We start from the raw sequence: 24129 nt of genomic DNA, 5'->3' as shown, positions 1-24129 counted from the left end.
ACAAATATGATTTTTTAGTATTATATATTGAAACCTGTCAGCATTTGAAAGAGCTGCATAACTCAGTGAACTATATTTTATAAATGACTAATGCATGATGTTACAAAAGTCATGCATTAGTAATAGATCCATTTAAAGCTCAAGAGAGGGCAATCAATTTTAACATAACAGAGTATGAAAATACCATTCCAACTAACCTTTAAGAAATTACCCCAGAAGGCCAGGCACAGCAGCTCAGGCCTGTATTCCCAATGCTTTGGGAGGCCAAGGCAGAAGGATTGCTGGAGGCTGGGAGTTCAAGACCAGCGTAGGCAACATAGCAAGACCTTGTCTCTACAAAAAAAGAGTTTTTTAAATTAGCTGGGTGCTCATGCCACTGCCTTCTAGCCTAGGCAACAGACCGAGACCCTGTCTGAAAAGAAAGAAAAAAAAAAACCTACCTCAGTAGAATATCTGTAATTACTTACAAAGACTATTAAAATACTCCTTTATTTTCCAACTACATATCTGTGTAAAGCCCGAATGCAGATGCAGATATGAGAATAGAGCATTCCGTTAGGGTAGACGTTAAAAAGATTTATGAGAATATAACAGTATCACTCTTCTAGCTGTTTTTTGTTTTAGAAAATATAATGTTTTCATTAAAATATTTTAGTAACGTGTAGTGGGGTTACTATTTCATTTAAAAAATAACAAATACATATTTTAAAACGGTTTAGGATTTCTACCACCCTAAACATAAATAGCTACAAATCACATAATGAAACCTCTTTATGGTCTCCAATAATTTGGAAAAGTGTAAAGGGGCCCTGAGACCTGCTGCTTGGGAGGAAGGTGCTCCCAGAACAGGGAGAAAGGGTGAGTCTGGGGAATGCTGACCATGACACCTGCTTCAAACACAGATTCCCTGCGGCTGTTTTTCCTCTAGGATTCTGTTAAAAATCCCATTGAAGAATCCATTCCACAGATGAGTAAAATTTAGAAATATGTTCCCTGGAACTGGGAAATCCAGAGACAGGACAAAAAAGCAGCAACATTGCTTTGTTACTTTGTGTTACTTGCTACATCAGACAAAAACAAACAAAAAGGAATGGATATAATTATTTTACATATCTCTTAAGGGCAGTGTGAGGTTTATGTGAGTCAAGGATTATAATGTACTTAGAGCATACTTGTCACTACTAAGTATATAAATGCTTGTTAAATAAAAATGAATTAATGACTAAGCAGCTTCTAAGAGGAATGGTGGCAGCATTTTTTTGCTGAGCACATTGCTAGGCAGTAACTAAATTAATATGACACTTGACCTCAGAGATTTAGGAAGTTGATTCAATCTAGGCGCATGCAGAGGAGATAACTTTAGATTTCTGAATTTCAACGGACATTATCTCTAAATATCTTTCTGAAACACCGTGAAATATAAAGACTTTTATAACATCAGGTAGCATGCACACAGGAATTCACAATCCAGGCTCTCCAGTTTAAGTAGGTGGATTTCCTAAAGAGCTCTAAAGCTATTTAGGAACTAGAAGTGACTCAGCTTCCAAAATAGAAACACTTTTCCATCCATATACCCAAAATCAATGTGAAATAGCTATTTGTAGATGGAATCTTTGTACCCCTATTTTTTGTTTTGTTGTTTTGTTTTGGGAGAGGGTCTTCCTCTGTCACCCAGGCTGAAGTGCAATGGCACAGTCATAGCTCACTGCAGCCTTAACCTCCCAGTTTCAAGCAGTCTTCCTGCCTCAGCCTCCCAAGTAGCCGAGACCACAGGCATGTGCCATCACACCCAGCTAAGTTTTTCTATTTTTGTAGCGACAAGGTGTGGCTATGTTGTTCAGGCTGGTCTCGAACTCCTAGGCTCAAAGTATTTGCCCGCCTTAACCTACTAAAATGTTGTGATTACAGTTGTAAGTGACTGCACCTGGTCTGGACCCCTATTTGGCTGAATCAATCATTCCTCAAGCAACAAGTACTTACATGGGAGATGCAAAGAAAATGATACTGCCTCTTCTTAGAAAGAAACTCCTAGGCTGGGTGCACTTGCTGACACCTGTAATCCCAGCATTTTGGGAGGCAGAGGTGGGCAGATCATGAGGTCAAGAGATTGAGACCATCTTGGCCAACATGGTGAAACCCCGTCCCTCCTAAAAATACAAAACTTAGTTGGGCATGGTGTTGCACACCTGTAGTCCCAGCTACTTGGGAGGTTGAGGCAGGAGAATCGCTTGAACCCAGGAGGTGGAGGTTGCAGTGAGCCAAGATCACGCCACTGCACTCCAGCCTGGTGACAGAGTGAGACTCCATCTCAAAAAAAAAAAAAAAAAAAAAAAAGAGAGAGAGAAAGGAAACTTCTAATTTCACAGTGGAGATTTAAGTGTTTATGCATAATTCAAAAGTCAGCGGAGCAGACAGAGCAAGGGTGTTGGGACTCTAGAGCCCTAGAGGCTAATTTTAAGTCCAGCTTCAATCATTTTGTAGCTGTGTGACAGCGAGCAAGTTATTTATTATTTTAAACATGGGATGGGGCATTGGGGGTATGTTGACATTTTAGGAAGAGGAAATGAATAGTGTGGGTGAGCACAGGGGAGAAAAGTACAAGGTGTGTTGCGAACCATTTGTAGTCAACTGCAAAGTGGATCCAGGCTGTAGGTTAGAATCTGGGACAAGGTCATGTTTAAGGAGACCTTGAACTTCAGGATACTCGGAATCACTGAGGAACCATGAACATTGGGTCACTTCTTAACATGTCTGAATCAAAGTGACATGTCGCCTAAGAGTGTATAAGTGCCCAGAGCATGAAGATTCTGTAGTTTGTAGATAGTTCTAGGACCGGGGAGTTTAGGTAAGTTTTTTCAGCAATAGCCAGCAGAATCCAAACATCCTCAGTGAGGTATTGTGTGCAACACAGCCTCCTAAACTACCACTTATTCTCCAAATTGTAAGTTGACAAGTAGTAATGCTCCCAGTGCTCTTAGAGTAGTGATAGAACTAGTGGCAGTAGTGGTGGTGGTAATAATTGTAGCAGTAGTGGTGGTGGTAATAATGGTATAGCAGTAATAGTAAGAGTAGTGGCAGTAGTAATAGTGGTAGTCGTAGTGATGGTGGTGGTAGTGTTAGTGGTATTAGTGATGATAGTATTGGTGGTAGCAGTATTGGTAATAGTAGCATAGTAGTGGTGGTAGTAGTAGTGATAGTACTAGTAGTAGTAGTACTAATGGTAATAGTGATGGTAGTAGTGGTAACAGTAGTATTGGTAGCATTGCCAAAACACTAGTGGTTCAGTCTAGGTCCTACTGCTCACCACACGAATGCCAATCACTGAGTGTTTTAGACTGTAGTTGAATTGCTATAAAGAAATACCTGAGACTAGGTAATTTATAAAGAAAAGAGGTTTAATTGGCTCATGGTTCTACAGGCTGTACAGGAAACATGGCATTGGGCATCTGCTCAGCTTCTGGGAGGCCTCAGGAAGCTTCTAATCGTGGTGGAAGGCAAAGGGGGAGCAGAATGTCACATGGTGAAAGCAGGAGCAAGGGAGGGAGAGAGAGGGAGGTGCCACACACGTTTAAATGACCAGATCTTGTGTGAACCCAGAGCAAGAACACACTCATCACCAAGGAGATGGCCCAAGCCCTTCATGAGGGAGTGGCCCTTATGATCCAATCACCTCCCACCAAGCCCCACCTCCAACACTGGGGATCATATCACAACATGAGATTTGTCAGGTACACAGATCCAAACTATATCACTGACACAATGACTGTTGCCAGCGAAAAAGACTATTCTGGTACTGCAGCCAAGGAGATAGAAGATCAGTCTCAAATCCATCTCTCAGACTGATTAAAATTGGGTTTTTTTTTATAGGATGGAAGCAATATAACCATGTGTGGGAAAACAGGAATTAGGGAAGGGTAAGGAAAAGGAGTTTGTCAATAGGAAGCAGGTGGTCAGTCAGGCAATCATGATAGGTGAGGGTCTGGCACCTCATTTTCTAGATGTGGTGATCTGGAAATTTGCAGTTATTTGATGTTATCTGGGAGGCCTCATGGTTAGTTTCCTAAGAAAGTAACTTAAATTAGACAAATGTGATTTTGTCAAGTTTTAAGACTGAGAGGGTCAATTTCTATGTTTATTCAAAAGAAACTATAAACATTAATTCTGTAGGACAATTGAGTCAGCATCAGTTGTAGTAGTTGTGGTAGATGGTGGTTGTGGTAGTAGCAGTAGTGAGAGTAGTAGGAATAGTGGTAGTAGTGGCAGTAGTAGGGGTAATAGTAGTAGTATCAGTGATAGTACTGTTAACAGTGGTAGTAGTGATCATAGTGGTAGGAGTAGTAATATTAGTGTTAATAGTGGTGGTAGAAGTAATAGTGGTCATAGTGGGAGTAGTGGTAGTAATCGTGACAATAGTGGTAGTAGTGGTGGTAGTGATCATAGTAGTAGTGGTAATATTAGCAATAGTGGTAGTAGTAGTGGTAGTGATAATAGTAGTAGTGGTAATATTAGCAATAGTAATAGTAGTGGTAGCAGTGGCAGAGTAATCATGGTAGTAGTAATGGTAGTTACAGTAGTGGTATTAGTAGTGGTAACGGTGGTAGTAGTAGTAATAGTGGTAGTAGTAGTGACAATAGTGGTAGTGATAATAGTAGTGGTAATATTAGCAATAGTGGAAGTAGTAGCAGTAGTAATGATAGTAGTAGTGGTAGTAGGGGTAATCATGGTAGCAGTGGTGGTAGTGGTATTAGTGGTAGTAGTAGTGGTAATAGTGGCAGTTGTAGGAGTAATACTGGTAGTAACAGCACTAGTAGTAGTGGTACTCGTAGCGGTGGTGAGGTGGTAGTAGTGGGAATGGTGTAGTGGTAGTAGTAGGGATAACCATGGTAGTAGTAATGGTAGTGATAATAGTAATAGCAGTAGTGGTAATAGTGGCAGTTGTAGGAGTAATACTGGTAGTAACAGCACTAGTAGTAGTGGTACTAGTAGCGGTGGTGAGGTGGTAGTAGTGGGAATGGTGTAGTGGTAGTAGTAGGGATAACCATGGTAGTAGTAATGGTAGTGATAATAGTAATAGTAGTAGTGGTAATAGTGGCAGTTGTAGGGGTAATAGTGACAGTCGTAGGGGTAATAGTGGTAGTCGTAAGGTTAGTAGTAATTGTGGTGAGGTGGTAGCAGTGGGGGTGGTGTAATGGTAGTCGTAGGAGTAATAACAGTAGTAGTAGTGGTAGCAGTATTTTAGGGGCCTGCATTCTCCAGTATTTTCCTCACAGACCAGGGGCCACAGCCATTTCAAGTTAAGTGTTCTGTTCCCAGTGGGCACCCAGCTCGGGAACACTGCACATGTGGACTGTGAGCTGCTCCCATCCAGAATATTCTTTACCTGCTCATCCCCCATTACTGAGCTGAAACTTCCACAACAAACCAACAGCCTCCTTGTTTTGGGAAACTGTTCTCATTATAGTGGATATTAACGAGCCCTAAATCCCATCTAACTGAATTTGGCTAATTCCCAAAGTTAGGATTTTCTGGGAAGTTGGCATGATGGTGAAGAATCCCTTTTCTCTGGTACCCATTATGGTTGACAGTCAGTGAAGTTTTCTTGTGCAGATGCTTGTCATTTAAACATTCTTTTAGCATATTTTGGTGAACTAAATATACTATTTTAGAATTTGAATTTATCTTTTGATGAGACATAGTGGCAAGGAAGAGAAAGTAAACAAAATCTCTCTAATGAATTAAAATGTAAAATGGTAAGTGTCATCTCAATTTAGGAACCTGATGGCAGTTCACAAGCAAAATGAGCTGCCCTGAGTTGGAGCCTCCACAGGACCCGCTTCTGTAGGTACAGGCATCAAGTCAGCTTTCCTCTTGCTGAAGGCTTGGAAGAGGCTGCAGGAGAACACTGTTATCAGATTTGACATTCTGAACTGATGGCTGATGGGCTGTGAGAGCCATGGCAGGGAGTGATTTCAGGGGCTTTAATACGGCTTGGCAAATAAATGATCAGGTCACACTGTCACAGTGTGAATGCCAATGTCTTCCTCCCCCATCCACTCCCTGAGAGGACTCCAGGGCCAAATAGAAAAATAAAATAAATTTTAAATGAACTGTAAACAGAAAAAAACAATTTAATAGACTTTGTCCATGGAAAGTGATTCTTTTATAAAATTGCTTTAATGCTCATTTTCTTTGTGTTCATGAATATAAAGAGAAAACAAAACCAATAGCAAGGTCTCAGTATTTCTGATTTTTTTTTTTAAGTTTTGTGATTTTAGAAAAAAAAGAAATCAAAAATACATTCTTTGCAAAGGCAACTGTGGAATCTACACCCAGACCTCCAAATTGTATTCTTAAGTCAATTGTAACTAATTTTAGTGTTTCTAAAAGAATGAATTTACAAATTGCTCTCAACCCTTTTAGCCTGAAATAGAGGAAAATGTTACAGTCTCCAGGTAGGAAAAAAAAAAAAAATGCGTCATTTTAAGCTGGATACCAAAGAGACTCAAATTTTTGATCCAAAAGAAAAAAAAACACAGAAGGAAAGTAAAAATAGACCTGACCTTTGAAGGCAGAAATTTCTTGTCTTTAAATTTGACTTTCATTTTCTTTCATTAAAATAAAAATAAAATAAAATAAAGAATGCCCCCTAATAGTCTCTTCTCAAGTTAAAAATACTGCACCACATCAGTTATTTTTGGAACCAGCCAAGAGAGGAAAGGGAGGAGGAAGTTCAAATGCAATGCTATCGTTTCTTATTGAAGTTAGAATTTTCAGAACAATCTTGCAAATGTTTTTTTATAAATTACACTAACTGAACACAGTATATTTGTATCAAACGACATTGTTTGACCACTCAAATTAACCATGTAAAAATAACCTAGTTCTACCTTTACTTCCTTATACATTTTCCTTCGAGTCCCCTTGGGAAATATTTAACATACTTTAAAGATCCTGGGATTAACTAAGTTTTAAACCCCTCTGCCATCCAAGATTGTCTGTATTTCTAACCTAATCCTTCCTAGTACTCCCCAGTTACACACAAAGAATCCAAATCTGAACTCAGTTCTACAGTTCTCAGGGTTGAAAATCCCCCTCGCCCCTGTCCTCCAGGTGAAATTCATCCATTATCCAAAACCTCAGCCCAAGATCAAGCCTCCTCCATCCTCTCCTCCTCTAGGGAAAAGTTAGCTTGGCCCTGCCAGGAAGAGTTTTCTTACTCTTCTGTAAATACTTCTGTGCAGGGTCTGTGTGGCTCAATATTGCATTTCCACTTCTTTCTGGTTTACCTGCCTTGGCTGAAGACTCGGGGAAGCAAAAAGATACGTTCCCAGACATAGCTGCCAGGGCTCTGGAAGTGGTTAAAATGCAGTCAGATGCATTGTATATATATGGAGACTTGAGAGCCTGCTGAGTGCAGGTTCATATTCTATTATTTTTCATCCTGACTGTATAAAAGTCATCTGGTCTGATGTGGAGGAAAGAGTGTGGTATTGGGAGTCAGGCAATCCTAGGTTGTATGAGCTTGGTCCTCAAACTATGCGATCTTGCTGAAACTCAGACCTCTCATTCAACTCATGAAAAGGGTTAGGGGAATGAAATGAAGTAATATGCAAAATGCCTGGACCATAGTAAGCAATAAAGATCATTGTTCTTATCTTTATGTCGCCTCCTATTCGTAGTCTAGGTGAAGTAGATAAGTGTGAATCCACTGCTATATTTAGACCCCAACAAGATTATCATTGCATCAAACCACCCAACAAATGCAGGGTAGAATTTATGCCTTGACTATTCCAAAAATTGATTCCTTGACTCCTCCATGAATTCATTAATTTGATGCCTTTCTTTTAAAAAAAAAGTATAGATTTGACCACAGAAACTTTCCTTTAGGGAACTATATTAAGGAAATAATTAGAAATGCAGAAAAAGATCTATTTGGAAACTCTTATTTTAATTATAATGGTGAAATATTAGAAAAACTCAAGAATGGATAGGCCAATCCAATTATTATATAACCATCCAATGGATTATTACACAGTATTAAAATGATGCGTTAAAGCATTCGAATGACAGGTAGCCACTCCTAATTTAGCAACATTCAAACAATAATCATTAAGCACATGAATCTCATAAAAGGATCAAGTAAAACAAGCTGAATGCAAAGCTATTTAAATGACAATTTAATCTCAATTATCTAAATACACATATATCTGTAGAAAAAGCATAGAAGGATATATGCAAACATGCTAATAATGGTCAGCTCTGATGTTCAGCTGTTCATCCTTGGTAATGGAATTATGTGGGATTTATATTTTATTCTTTAAAGTTTTTTTTTTAATTTTTCAGATTTTTCACACTGTGCCTATACTTGTAGTCAGAAAAAAAAATGTAAGTTAAAGTTTTATAAAATGATAATATGGATTTCCTATTACCTTGATTTAAAAACAATGCCTATAAAAACATATAAATTTGGTAAAGTGGCTTTCTAGAATTTTCGTTGTATTTTCTCCTCCAAAGCATAAGCTCCCAAAAGGGCTGGGAACATGTCTTTTCATGTTTATATGTTAATGAAGACTCATCCATGTATTCCCTATTCGTGGAGCTGATACGGATTGAGTGCTGCCCCGCTTCAGAGGTCATGCACCTGAGTCTGGAGATTCCTGGATGATGAAGGGGAAGGTGCCACATACTTTGGGTATGGTTTTGAAGTGGGAGAGACTGAAAAAGCATTACCTTTCTTTGGCAGTACACCTTTAAGTTTGCACTCTTTAGATTTGAGGGCATTCTAAATCTTTCATCCAAGAAGACTTTGTGGTCTCAATCTGGAGCCGATATTAGGGAACCAGCCTTTGGAGCTGTGTGCATTAAATATGGGCTTACACTTGATGTCAAGGAAGCAAAATCTGACGACTATCTAACATACACTAATAACTCTGTACATGTGTATCAGCTCATTGATCTTTTTAGCACTTGGTTTGGGGGTTGAATTGTAAATTTTATTATGTCTTTTGAATGTGTTAAATTTTTTTTCATGATTAACCATTGACCCGGTGGCTTCCTAAGAAGCTCTGGCCAGGCTGTGTCACGCTTTGAAAAATTTCACTGAGTTGTGGACATTGCTTCTGAGGTTGTATTCACTGTACTGCTGCTGTTTGGTCCTTTATAGGAAGCATCTCTTCAATAGCATCTCGCAGAGTTTGGCAGGACCAGGGGGAGAAGCTTGTGTTTGGGAGTAGACTCAGAGGCTTCACTGTTCTATACGTGGTGGCTTTCTTTTCCTTCCACGTTCTAGATGAATAACACATTCCCCATCCTGGAATTCCAATTCCAGTGTTACAAGAACTTGTGTTCTACCCTTCTTTGTGACCTCGAAGGATACTTATAATAAATTCATGTGATTATTACTTTCTAAGTTGTATTGGTTAGTTTCTTAGAAAATCGTTGGAAGTTTATGTTTTAAAGGAGTACCATTCTCTAATCCACTCTCATCCTATAACTATTTTAAAAATATATTTCATTTTAGGAAGGGTGTGGCCTACAGATGAACATCTGATCTGACCATCTGAGGGTTGTTTTATTGCTGCTAGAGTTTTCCAAATATTTATCAAACATCATTTGTCTTTAACCCACACTAGAATAATTATTCTAGTGATTATTAGTTTATTACTAGATTATTATATTAGATTATTAGATTATTACCAGATTATTCTAGATGTGATTATTAGTCTTAATACCTGTACATAAATATCACTTATAGGCATTAATTTTTATAGTACTAATAGGATTGCATGCTTAAGAAGTACTGAGAATTAAAATTAAGGAATTCCTCTCATTTACCCAATATTTGAGTATGAGATTTAAGATGTGTGTTGGATATCAGACAAGGATATGTAGAATAACCATGGAGATAATGAAGGAAATAAGAAATGACTTTTGAAAAGACCGATCAAGGCAACTTATGAAGACTCAGCCTCAGGTGGATATTTCACAGGTGTGGTTCGCACAACCCAAACTCCGTGCTCCTTTGTACATCTGCTTCCCCCTTGGAGAGGTGCTTTCTCTCTGGGAAGAATGAAGGAACTAGCCAAACTTCCTGGCATGTGAGATCACCCAGAGTCACCTTCTCATGCCTAGTCTATGCAAATTGTGTCAACATACCCTACTCAAAATGAAATTTTTGTAGTTAGCAATCTTCCAATTTTTGCAACAAGAAATTTCCGATAACAGCAATGTGGTAATACACTTCTCTAAATATTTGCAGTGAGCAAGTATGTATTGGGTGAACATACCTGATGCTATGTGGGACACTGCAGGAGAAATCAACGTGTACCGGTGGGGAGACATCCTGTCACTGACACTGCTCAAGCTTACACTAACCTGTAGAAAAACTCCACGGTATGAACAACCCTGGAGAGAAGGATAAATCATAGCATGAAACTGACAAAATTAAAAAATGTCCCCTTTCAAAGAAAGAAACACAGAAGTGCTTTATAGTTGTATTTTTAAATTACTTTCAAACACATTGTATCATTTGATCAAACTAAGTTGATGGTTCGGTAATCTTCTCATTGATCTGCATTCTTTGCTTGTAATTTACATTAAGAACTATGGCAGTCTTATTTCAAACAGGAGGTGGGTAGATTGTGCAAAATTTAGCCTCCCTCAAGATTTCTGTATGTTTGTGTTTATGCAGAGATTTTTAAGCCTAAAATAGGCTTCTTATTCAAAGCCAATGTGAGTGAATAGAATACGTATTGCTGCTTATTCTAACAGCCATGAGCCCAACCCCTGGTAAGGCAATAGCTCTCACCTGTGTTTGTGAATATTATTTATATGGCAGCATTTGCTGGTATGGTTGGAGCTTCAGGGATTGTTTAAGGAGCATAGTGATTTCATGCAGTCTGCGTCATCCAATATGAAATGTTATATACCTTGAACTATTTTTCCATAATGAGGTCCCCCTCCACTCCCCACATTTGCAAAGAACCATAGATACAGTTTTCTTGCTTTTATTTTAAGCTTGCTGCTACCTGAGGCAGGCAAGGAATGAGCTGCTTTGAGATGTTAGAATAGATTAAATTGTGTCCCCCAAAATGATGTGGAAACTCTCATGCCCCAGCGGCTTAGAATGTGACCTTATTTGGAAACAGGGTCATTGTAGATATAGTTAGTTAAGATGAAGTTGTATTGGAGTGGGATGGGCCCTTAATCCAATATGACTGGTGTTTTTGTGAGAAGAGGGAAAACTTAAATGCAGAGGGGACATGGCCATGTGAAAATGGGGTGGAGACTGGAATTACGCTGCCACAATCCAGGATCACTGAGGCCTACCAGAAGCTGGGAGAGATGAGGGGATATCTTCCCTTGAGACATTGGAGCAGGTATGGACCTGCTAATAATACTTATGGCCTCCAGAAATGGAAAAGAATACATTGCTATCATTTAAACCACCCAGTTTGCAGTAATTTGTTCCAGCAGCCCTGGGAAAATAATGTGGATGCCACATCGAAAGGTGAAGCCAAGAGCACAGCACAGAACAAGGTACACTGGCAATCAGCTAACCCAAGGCTATCTACCTTCACTCCACGAATTATTCAGGTCTTCTTTTTGTACCTGTCAGTTTGTAAAGGGAGATTGTCATCTCTTGATTGGCTATTACAGATCCTTCTAAAATGGTTGCTGTCTAAAAGCTGTGTGATAGACTCCACAGCTTTTACCCCTGTGCAGTGAAGAAGAGTAAAAAGGAACAAAATTAATGAGAGCTTTTGATTGAATATGAAGGTCAGTCTCATCCACCGGCTGAGCAGGTGTGAATACCACTGCACATGCAGCTGGGCAAGCGTAGTCAAAGGAGGCCTGATTAAGCAAAACGAAGCTGAGACAGCCCTAGCCTCTCCCTTGCCCTACCCTGTCCATGCATGCAGCTCCCCTTCCAGGAGACTTGAAAGGGACGGGGTGGAGTGGGGGGGATAGGTAGTCACAGATGAACAGGTGACCAAGGAGGTTTATTGTCAATGATGCCTGATGGTGATCCCCAAGAGAATAAACACCCAGACTTCTAGCTCTGGCCATACAATATGTCCTCTTAGGATACATTCATTCTCATTTATTCCCCATGTCCTCATGTCCACACCTGTTCTCTCACTTTTGCATCCTCCCCAAATCTCTGTTCTTAAGTTTTCTCTTACATGGTGCATCAACACGTGCCATGGCCATTCGGTAGGAAGCAGTGCAGGCAAACAAGTCAGCCAGTGTACAGGAAGATTTCTCGAGAGTACTTGTCCATTCTGTGATGGTAACAGGCTATATCTTCTTTCAAAAATGAGAGGTTAGGGTGTGGTTTATCACTCTTTTCATTAACCTGAGTCAGATAAATCCAGATTCTGATGTACTTTATGGTTCACATGGTAAGCTCTTTGTCAACTTGGTCCATATGGGTAAAATGATTTGGAGAATTTAACAAATAATTTAGTCGATATCCCTGAACAATATTAATGAGAAAAATCCTATGATGGTAATTCAGCATAGATTTTCTATAATGTATTGTGGTTTGGCCAGATACAGTGGCTATCTTTGGAATGTACCAGCAAGAAGTGGTGCCCACTAATCAGATGTCTTTTTTAGAACATTAGCTGTTTCTTTAATGGTCCTCGTTTTTGTTATTTCTCTTCATAAAATATTGGCTATTTAAAAGAATATTCTCTAATTAAAATTTAATACCAGGAAATGAAAAAAGATGGTTTCAGTGCTAGACATTTATAATGACCTCATGATATCCTTGCTCAAATGACAAGTGAAGTTTTCTCAGCATGACATGAGACTAATTTATCAGAGATATCAAAATGAGTAAAATGTACATTGGAGAAAACCGTTTTGTACTCTCAAGAAGAGAGCAAATTATCTGGAAACACTGGGGATTTATATTCATCTTTTATGCAGGAATATCTTACTTTTATCAAATACGTGTTGAATTACATTGAAGGAAAGAGTAAACTTACCATCCTGTATCCCTCCCATTTCTGAATGGCACAGGGTATTTACGCTGTACACTAGATCTACGGTAAGAATTGCTAAGAAAAGCCAACATGCAATAAGCATGTTCTACATGGAATTTGTAAACAATTGCTAAGTGGTAAAATGTGGGGAAAAATATAGGGAATGAAATTAAAAGGCAAAATTGGCTTACCTAGCGTGGTGAATTTATACCACCCTACTCCAATAGGGTATGTGCATTTGAATGGATTGTAATAGGTTTTCGTAGGATTGAACACACTTTCCAAAATGTAAAGTTTTCAATGCTTAGAGTTTTATCGAATATTTTCAAAGAACACAGCTGGTCTATCAGTGGAGGAGGGGAGTTTAAAATGGCCTTAACTCCTGTGATTTTCCTATGAAGATTAACTGGAGTAATGACCACAAGAGCCTTATGGAAACTGTAAAGAACAAGGTCTGCTTCCTCAAACAGTAAAGAGATGCCTGCCAGGTTAAGATGTCGGTGAAATGGAATTTGTGGAAAAGTGTCAAAAGCACTAACCCGGTGAAACCCCGTCTCTACTAAAAAAAAATACAAAATATAGCCAGGTGAGTGGGCGGGCGCCTGTAGTCCCAGCTACTCGGGAGGCTGAGGCAGGAGAATGGCGTAAACCCAGGAGGCGGAGCTTGCAGTGAGCTGAGATCCGACCACTGCACTCCAGCCCGGGAGACAGAGCAAGATTCCGTCTCAAAAAAAAAAAAAAAAAAAAAGAGATTGATTTTCTTCACCCACAAATACAGCACGCTGACCTAACTCATACCGAGAAACACAGGACTTCATGATACCCTCTCTTGTGACCTCCCTCCCATCTGAAATGTGATTGTCTTCCAGTGTTCTAGATGCATCTGGATTTTTATATCAATCATATTTGCCATTATTATCACTTTATACACTTATTATTTGTTAAGGGTTACTAGTTCTCTCTCCACCCTTCTTTTTGCATCTCATTCTTGAGTACAATTTCCTTTCTGGAAGAACATCCTTTAGTTCCAGGTGCAAGCCTGCTATTGGCAAACTCTCTTAGTTCTTATCAATCCTGGGAAATTTCCAAATTGTTTTCCCAAATATTGCTTTCTGCCACTTTTTTCTACTCTCTCTTTCTTGAACTGTAATCAGCCATGTGGATTTCCTCCATCTTTTATACAAGTCCCTTAACCTTTCTTTCATATGTATCTTTCTTTCTTTCATGTTTCTTATTCTCTCTAGGAAATATTCTGAGTAATTTCTGTGAGTTTATTTTGTTGTTCACTATCTTTTCCCAATAGTGTCTAATATAAATATTTATTTCAAGGGTTATGTGTTTTATTTCTGTCCATTCTGCACATATTTTATTGTTTATCTAATATTTTTATATTTTATGATACACTGTTGTTCATGTATCTTATTTTTAACCCAATTCTATAGTTTTACAACATTTAAAATGCTTATTGTGTAAACAATATTGAGTTATTTCATTATTTGAGGACTCTGTTGCTTCTTCTGACCATTATTTTATGATAAATTGTTCTCTAATGTGTTAGAGGTTTGGTATTGGAAGCTCAAGATTGGAAGGAAGGAATCAAGCTTCATCTGTAAACATTTCTCAGTGCTCCTTCCTCTTACGCCATTCACCTGCCTCAGCCTCCCGAGTAGCTGGGACTACAGGCGCCCGCCCACTCACCTGGCTATATTTTGTATTTTTTTTTTTAGTAGAGACGGGGTTTCACCGGGTTAGTGCTTTTGACACTTTTCCACAAATTCCATTTCACCGACATCTTAACCTGGCAGGCATCTCTTTACTGTTTGAGGAACCAGACCTTGTTCTTTACAGTTTCCATAAGGCTCTTGTGGTCATTACTCCAGTTAATCTTCATAGGAAAATCACAGGAGTGATTTTATTTGTCTTTGCTTTTGCCAGATGTCCTTAGAAGCGGAGTCACTATATGTTACTTTCTAGAGTGAGGTCTATTGGACCCTGCAGACAGTGAGAATACAGATCCCAAACCAGAGCAAGGCGAGTACTATGGTTAGACATAATCCCTACATAAAGCTTAGGCTAGGAAGGCAAGGGTATTTGCAAAGGCTATTTTTTTTCAGGTCCAATCTTTTAGTGAAGTTGTAGCTTTCTGCAGACTTCTCTTGTGTAGGACTTGTATAGGACTAACAGCTTTCCATTTCCTCATTGCTGTTAAACTATGTTTTTTTTCCCCTAAATGTGCAAATGTCACAGGGAAATTATAGATAGTATCAACAAGATCTTTGCTGTTAGGTACTCACCTCCCTCTTCCTTTGTAGAGCCGAGAGGACTTTCCTTACTTGAGAAACCTGCCGTTCGTTTCAGTCAATATTATATTTATGTAGCATGTCTAAGTTTTTATACCTAGAGTTTTCAAAATAATTAGTTTTTTGCATAGTCAGAAATGGAAGTTGCTACATCTCACTTCTGATTCATTGACTATATTAAACTACCTGAAAAAAATGGAAAAATAAGATTCCAAATAATGGACTCTGACGTACATTTCATGACAGAAATGACCAAAACTTACCTTAATAGTCTAAAAGAAAATTAGATGGTTTTAAAGCAAAAACAAAATTTAAAAATAATATAAATAAACGTGAAGTGGAGTTCAAGAAAAGCATCACTGAAACAGTGATGCTTCTCCACACTTTAAGTGGAGAAGTAATTTGACAAGTTTTCATTGAAACAATTTTGCTGATCACGAGTTTCTATCAAAGCCCAAGAAGTGTAAACATAGGACATGCTTATAGGTTAATAAAGCAAAAATCATGTGTTATTAACGAGGAAGGGTAAAGGTGGTGCCAGATCCACGGGCATTCGCTATTTCATTTCTGGGAGTGTTTTTCAGCCTGCGGTTCCCACACCATGTGTGCCGTGGAGCCCTCTGTGCCACGCTGCGGGACCTCGGTCTGACCAGCAGGGGGCGCCAAGTGTTCTCCTGCAGCAGCCCTGCATGGGCTGCGGCTCCAAGGTCAATTCCTCAGCACCAGGCAGGTGCCTTTGTAGCAAAGGGCATTCATTCACATTCACAAAAGTCTCTAGAACAGCCTTGTACGTTCTTCACCTGCCTTCAACTAAAGCTTCGGAATCTGAAAACCTGGAAAGAGGCTTAATGTCCAGACTGTATTTTCCTTTTAATTTTGCAAAGTTTACAAAATCCATTCAGAATTGCTTTGCAATGATAAACATACACATTTTTATACTTTTTTTCAAATGCTTTATTCCATTTATATTTAGCGGTGAGGTGGGCCTAGGCAAAAATGAAATAAAAGCACAGTGTTAAGATCTGCAAGGCCATTAAATTGCAGTGCGTGTAATTAATGGACCATGATATTGCTTAAACACAGAAATGTACATTAACGTTGATCCAGTGACACTAGCGGTTTGTTCATACAGGGCTAGATCCACCTAAAGCTCATGGTGAACACTTACAACCTTGTACAGAAAGTGACTGTGCTTTAAAGCACGAAGGCAAAATCCCATTGGGCCAAAGATACCTTGTGTTCCTAACTGTGGATCTGTTTATCTTCTTTATTTTATACTTTGCATTATTTCATTACTTGGTAGAATTCACTCACTTTTTCTGACAAAGGCTTATCAGGTTTTAAAACAATATATGTGTGTGTATATATAATATATATTTATATTTTTAAAATATATTTTCTATAATATATATAAATTATATATATAATATAAGTGAATTTATAAAATATATATTTATATATTATATATAAATTTTATATATATTATATAAAGTTTATATAAAAGTTTTATATATAATATATATTTATATATGTAAAGATAAATATATAATATATAAATATTTTATATATTATATATAAAGATAAATACATAAATATATATATCTTTATATCTATATATAAATAGATACAAATAGATAAATATATATATCTTTATATATATATATATAAATAAAGTTTTGAAGAAAAGACAAAGCATTGCAAAGAGCTGTCAGAGGGGGACGAGGAGCTTATGAAGAGCACAGGTGGCCCACAGCCTCTCTGCAGTGGTCACGTGAGAGCCAACCCCTCAGCCACATCAACAGCCCACAGCATGTGCCAAGCCCTTAAGAAGTCACACAACATTTCAGAGAATCCTACAAAACCAAAAACACAAAAGCTGTCAACGCAATACATACATTTCTAGGTAGACATATTAGCACGACTCTTATGTGGGTGCCAAGGAATCTTGTAAAGGTTTGTGAAAAATTGCCATTGGTTTTACTGCCTGTCAGCAGTGGAATGAGTGGATTCATTGATTCGTTCATTTGACAAACATTTAATGAGCAACTACTCTATGTGTGTTCTAGGGGCTGGGAATACAGCATTGAACAAAATACAGAACTAAACGATGCTTGATGGGGCTTTTATTGCCATGGTTAGCATGAGTTGCATTCATAAAATATACTTTATTTTCATTAAAAAGAATGAACTAGATTTCTTTATATCAACATAGATCTTAAGAAAACATAATGTTGGATGGGAAAAGTGAGTTTTTCCATGAGAAATAGTAAAATACTTTTGTAAGTTTGAAAAACAAAGAGAAAATACAGAATCATACTATGTGAAGTTCATTGCCACATCTATGTGTGGGAGTGTGTGTGTAATAAAAAGTCAAAACTGGGAATACACACTAATATTTCTGATAATAGGGCTTTTTAGGAGAAAAAGATAGGATAGGGAGGGAAGAAAGAAAAAGGATTTTCTGTAAAGTTTTATTTCTTTCATTAAAAATAAATAAAGCAAATGACACCAAATGTTAACAATGATCAATTTTAAGAAATAAGTACATGGATGAGTATTTTATGCATATGTGGGTGATTGGAACTTTTTCAGTTAAATAAATAAATGGCAGTGGGAGGAGGGACAGAGGAAAGACATGGGGAGTGAGATGAAAGAAGGGTCATGATGAGACCAGAACTTCCCTAGAGGACTGACTCGTTGTGAGCCTGAGAGATCCCCTGTAGCAAAACTGAGCTGAGCTCCCTGTGCCTCTTTCTGTCCTGGCCTCCCGCTGCCTGGTTAGCTTTCCTGACCCGTCGTCCATCTCTGCTGTCCCGTTGTTGTCATTGTTTTGTTTTGAGATGGCATTTCACTCTTGTTGCCCAGGCTGGAGTGCAAGGGCGCGATCTCAGCTCACCGCAACCTCCGCCTCCCAGATTCAAGCAGTTCTCCTGCCTCAGCCTCCCAAGTAGCTGGGATGACAGGCATGTGCCACCATGCCCGGCTAACTTTGTATTTTTAGTAGAGATGGGTTTTCACCATGTTGGTCAGGTTAGTCTCTAATTCCCGACCTGAGGTGATCCACCTGCCTAGGCCTCCCAGAGTGCTGGGATTACATGTGTGAGCCACCATGCCAGGCCTTCTGCTGTCCAGTTTTAGTAACAGCTTTAGCAACTGCCTTGCTCTGCTCTCAGCATTCCCTGCTTTAACCATCCCGATTTCACCTTTGCCTCCCTTATGTGTATCTTTTGTCTCACAGTCTGAAAATGAAAATCATCTACCACTATCCTGGCACCAGCCCCTGAGCCTCCCAGAACTCCCACTTACCTGGGCCATGTCAGCCCTGCAGCCCATGGAGCTCCTCCAGGGGGTGCCTCTCCTGTGCTTCCTTGGCTGTGATCTCCAAGCAGAGGACAGGCCAACTGCCTGTCTCCTTGTCCACCTTAGTAGCTTCAATTCTCCCTCCTAGCAGTAGACTGCTATCCCTTTCTCCAAGAAACACTGTATAACCCACCTCTTCCAGGAAGCATCGTGAACACAGTGCTTCTCAAATGTTGGTGATTCATGAACTATCTTTATGATATCTGCAATCACTGAATACCATCTGTGATAGTATTTTTGTCTTTTGAATAATTCTTGTTTACTTAAAACAATGTAATTGTAAAAAAAAAAAAAAAAGCATTACATTACTACTTTTAAATGGAAGATCAGTTTAACTAGCCATATGGATAAATGTAATACAATGAAAGAAAAACAATAATATTAAATACTAGTCATATACAATTTTCTTCCAAAGACTCTAAGCCAGTAGTTTGCTTTTCCTTTCTCAAAAAAAAAAAAAAAGAAAAAAGAAAAAGGAGATTAAGAAGTGTCGGCCGGGCGCGGTGGCTCAAGCCTGTAATCCCAGCACTTTGGGAGGCCGAGACGGGCGGATCACGAGGTCAGGAGATCGAGACCATCCTGGCTAACACGGTGAAACCCCGTCTCTACTAAAAAAATATACAAAAAATTAGCCGGGCGAGATGGCGGGCGCCTGTAGTCCCAGCTACTCGGGAGGCTGAGGCGAGAGAATGGCGTAAACCCGGGAGGCGGAGCTTGCAGTGAGCTGAGATCCGGCCACGGCACTCCAGCCTGGGCGACAGAGCGAGACTCCGTCTCAAAAAAAAAAAAAAGAAGTGTCAGAGCAGTTGTGAAGATATCTTACTTCTGCAGAAACATGCTGAGAATTCTAGTGGAGGCGCCTAAGTAGGTGGGTGGATAAGTGGTAACTTCTGTGGCTTTCCATTTGAAAGAATCACAAGAATTATGATTTACAGAGAGGAAAAATTCTCACTGTGTGTCCGGATATCATTTCTCTATAGCATCTTATCCGCTGCATACCATCAGTGGGTTCCACTCCATCTTAATTCATCATAGATATATCTTTTCTTTTCTTTTCTTTTCTTTTCTTTTCTTTTCTTTTCTTTTCTTTTCTTTTTTTCTCTTTTTAGAGGGAGTCTTGCTCTGTCACCCAGGCTGGAGTGCAGTAGTGGCGTGATCTCAGCTCAAAGCCTCTGCCTCCTGGGTTCCAGCAGTTCTCCTGCCTCAGTCTCCTGGGTAGCTGGGATTCCAGGTGCACACCACCACACCTGGCTAATTTTTGTATTTTTAGTGGAGACAGGGTTTCACCACGTTGGCCAGACTGGTCTCGAACTCCTGGCCTCAGGTGATCTGCCCGCCTAGGCCTCCCAAAGTGCTGGGATTACAGGCGTGAACCGCCTGCCCGGCCAGATGTATCATTTTCTATCTCTATTTATATCAGCGCTTACGAATATCCAACTGACAGTGTTTACCTCTGTTCTGCAGTTGTTTGCACTTTTACTTTATGTTATGTTTCCTTTCCTTTTCATTAGGAATGAGCCTTTTAGATACCTTTAATTCCATTACTAGGTCTGCATATGGTGGTCAGTTGCTCTATGATTTTATTAATACCATTTTGTTACAAAGGATATTGCAAGGCAATGGAGTTTGTGATAAGCTAAATCTGGGAAAGTCATTTAGGGAATTGAGTTACTCTCACAGTGCAAGGCTCTGTGACATGGAAGCCAGCCTCAAAGATTCTCATGGGGTCAGACTATTTAAAACCAAAAGGCTGTGGAGTGGGAGTGGCATGGGGGACCACATCTGACATGGTTTCTACCCTTGGATGTTCTCGTAGGTACATATATTTTTGCATGTATATTTGTATGGACGGCTCAGTAAATTCATTGCAGTTTCCTTTGACATCGCGTGTCGTCGGGAAACAAACATAATCCAAAACCTTCAAACGATGTTGCATTTTAAAAAAAATAAACTGCTTTCTCTGCTATTCCCATTATAAATGCAACCAAGCCTGTGACCTTATAGACTTGCTAGTCTTGAAGCATGTATTTGAGGTGGGAAAAATTGTGGCATGTCCAAGAAAATGATACAATATATATTTTGAAAATAGAATTGATAGGACGTAGAATTGGCCTGAACGCCAGGATGAGGCAAAGGCCATGAGGACCAAGGTGGCTGCTAGGTCTTGGTGAGGAGCCCTGAACAGGTGAAGAGTCCCCCTGCCAGGAATAAGAACTAGGGGACTTACTAATGCAGACATCTTTAATTTAAAATGCAGAAATGTTTAAAGAGGGAACTTTAAGGCCGGGCGCGGTGGCTCAAGCCTGTAATCCCAGCGCTTTGGGAGACGGAGACGGGCAGATCACGAGATCAGGAGATCAAGACCATCCTGACTCACCCGATGAAACCCTGTCTCTACTAAAAAATACAAAAAACTAGCCGGGCCAGGTGGCGAGCGCCTGTAGTCCCAGCTACTCGGGAGGCTGAGGCAGGAGAATGGCGTAAACCTGGGAGGCGGAGCTTGCAGTGAGCTGAGATCCGGCCACTGCACTCCAGCCTGGGCCACAGAGCGAGACTTCATCTCAAAAAAAAAAAAGAGAGAACTTTAAGAATCCCAGGTATACCAGCTGAAGCTTAAAGACGATTAGCCTTGCTTTGAAACGGAAGCCTAGTCAGAAAAGTAACAATTCCATCTCTAAGATGTCGAGAAAGGCTCTTCAAACACTTTTTGCTCTGATTCTCAGTAAGAAATGCATAGAAAAAAGACATTTTATCTTAGAACTCAGTAATGCACACACATAAATATACAAACACACACATAATCTTATGTACGCACAGGTGTACTGAAACAAAACTGCAGAATATTTATCACTGATACATACTGATACATTCTATGCTCTTCTATTTCATTTTTTTAAAAAATAAAGTTACAATCCATGAAACTGATTTCACAACCTATTAATATGTGAACCCAAAGTGTGAAAAACCATTGTCCCATAATATTAAGTGGCCACAACTTAGTGTCTGTTTTCATTCTTTATGGTTCCTGTTTCTCCAGATTCTTTCCCATAATCCTATGTCATCTGTATCAGGTAAACAGACTTTACAGTTAATTTTCAATGTGTTTTGCCAATAAGCCCAGTGTCTTAAATTCCTTTTGGGTTGCTAACACAGACCAGGTCAGCAGTCATTGTGGGTTGAAGCGCCGTGCTCTGGCCTTCCTTCACTTATTTTTTCCTTCTTGCACGTATTGCCTTTCAATCAGCACTGTATTGTGCAGCCACAACTGGGACAGATGGTCAACCTGGAATACACACTCCCTTCCAGCCCCAAAATGCAGAAATCTTGGGGGACAGGAAATAACGCTGATGTGCCTCTTCTAAATGTGAGTCCGCCTGATACAACGAGCACATTCAGTAGCATTCTCTTCCTTCCCCTTTCCTTATCTCTATAAGGGGCTACTTTCAATTCCTCGAAATCCAAAATAGGTCAGCCATGGACAGCCAGTGCTGCACCCCCTGGTTTTTACTCCTGGCAGGAGGACTCTTCACCTGTTCAGGGCTCCTCACCGAGACCTAGCAGCCACCTTGGTCCTCATCGCCTTTGCCTCATCCTGGTGTTCAGGCCAGTTCTATGTCCTATCAATTCTACTTTCAAACTATATCTTGTGTCAGTTTCTTGGATATGCCACAGTTTTTCCCACCTCATATATACTTTTCCTTTAACCTTGGTCTTAGCTCCACTTATCCATGAATAAGCCCTTCTCACCTTCCTCCCTTCCGCTGAAGTGCAACCTCCTCAGAAATCCTTACATTCACACCCCACTGCAATCCCCCACTGCCGAAACAGCTCTGCTCTTTACTAGCGTCAGCTTCCGTTTCACAATTCACATAAATGCACTTATGAGAGTGGACTTATTTTCTTTGTCAGTGTACTCTTTTTGTCTCTGTTCCCAACTGAAATATTTGCTTTCAAATGTCAGTGGCCAAGGCCATCTTGTTCATCATATAAATAAATAAATAAATACAATATATAAGTTTTATGAACTTCTTTGGTTCTTTCATAAAAAATCCCTTTACTTTTAAAGGAATTATACAATTATATTCTTTCTAAGGATTCATTCTTTTAAACAACTAGAAATCTAACTAGAGCAAAGATTAATGACAGATTCGAATGTCTGCACAAAGATCTGATCATTAACAAACTAAATAGGGTAATTAGGTATACAGTTGGAATGCAGTGTGCAGGCTTAAATTAGTAGTGTATAATTGAGCCTCATTTAACTGCAGGAGAATTTCACTGAGAGAATTTTATTTACATAAAAGAAATGTCTTAGTGAAATTGCTTTGAGAGAATTTAAAATATATACACCAAATATACTGGATCCAGCTGAGTTGTAAGTTTATTCCTCATGCCCGATGTGATGATGTTGTTTCTAGCCAAATGATTTCTTCCAGGCGGCTCAAGATCCATGCTGGGGCTTCATTATTTCTTGGATATCTTGATGATACTCTCATAAACATAATAGGCTCCAACGAAGGTTAAATAAAATGATATGGCAAGGGCTCTGCCCCCTCAATATGATCCCTTATTTTACTGATTCTATTTTTAGAAAAAACTCGAAGTACGTATATCTTCTAAAGAATCACTTAATTTAGCACCGTGCAAACCTTTGGGGGCAGCAGGTAAGTGGGGCAAACAAGAGGATCCTTTTGTCTTCAGAGAGGAAACTGTCATTTTGAAGGGACAGCGCTGACACCCTTATCAACTGGATTGATGCAATTATGTGTGAAATGGGGAATTATCACAGAAGTTCAGGGAGATACTACATGGCAGTTTCAACTTTTGTTGATCATCTACATGACAGTTTCAACTTTTGTGTGAGGTGTTTGGAGGGGAGGGAGTACAAAGACCAGGGTGAACATTGAAAGACTCCCCTTCTGCTTTTAGGCATGTCTGGGTAGCGACCAGCTTGAAAAGCAAGCATAATAAAAGCCCTCTTTGACGCGTCTACTCCCGACAGCAATATCATCCTAAATTTATCTCCTTCTATGTTATGTGTTACATGGGTTTGGTTTACGTCTACTGTGTCCATATGCTCACCACCCACTGACATCTTTTTCCAAAATAAATTTTAACTACTCAAGAAGCACATTAATAGAGTCTTCTTTTAAGATACTCAAATACATGACAGTGTGAAATGAACATAATTTCCCCTCCCCTTCCTGTAATCCACTCATGATTTCAGAGAAAACTACAGTTAACATTTGGGCAGATATTTGCTGATCCAGGCCTCTCTGTTCATTTGCATATACAAATTTGTTCATATACCACTGCCTTTGGTACATAACATTACAGATTGTTCTGTAACCACTTTAGACTATCTAATGGATATTTTTCTGCAGGATATGTGTACATATACCTTGCTGTCTATTAAGTACCTGCAGAGTATAGATGTAACCTAATTTATTTACTTATTTATCTCTTGATTGGCATTC

General features: G+C 39.3%; 1 long non-coding RNA gene across 1 annotated transcript; it reads right to left on the bottom strand.

The window, feature by feature from the left end:
* Positions 1–17749: 17749 nt before the first annotated feature.
* On the bottom strand, positions 17750–19698 carry LOC117095805. Its single transcript, XR_004442190.1, has 2 exons — positions 19605–19698; positions 17750–18158 (listed from the first exon to the last, which is right to left on the bottom strand). It is a non-coding gene; the product is annotated as an uncharacterized LOC117095805 (long non-coding RNA).
* Between the last annotated feature and the right edge of the window lie 4431 nt (positions 19699–24129).

The sequence above is a fragment of the Trachypithecus francoisi genome, unplaced genomic scaffold (genome assembly GCF_009764315.1).
Source record: "Trachypithecus francoisi isolate TF-2019V2 unplaced genomic scaffold, Tfra_2.0 Lachesis_group14, whole genome shotgun sequence".
Lineage (NCBI taxonomy): Eukaryota > Metazoa > Chordata > Mammalia > Primates > Cercopithecidae > Trachypithecus > Trachypithecus francoisi.
Note: the sequence above shows the minus strand (reverse complement) of the source record. Positions and strands in the feature narration are given on the sequence as shown.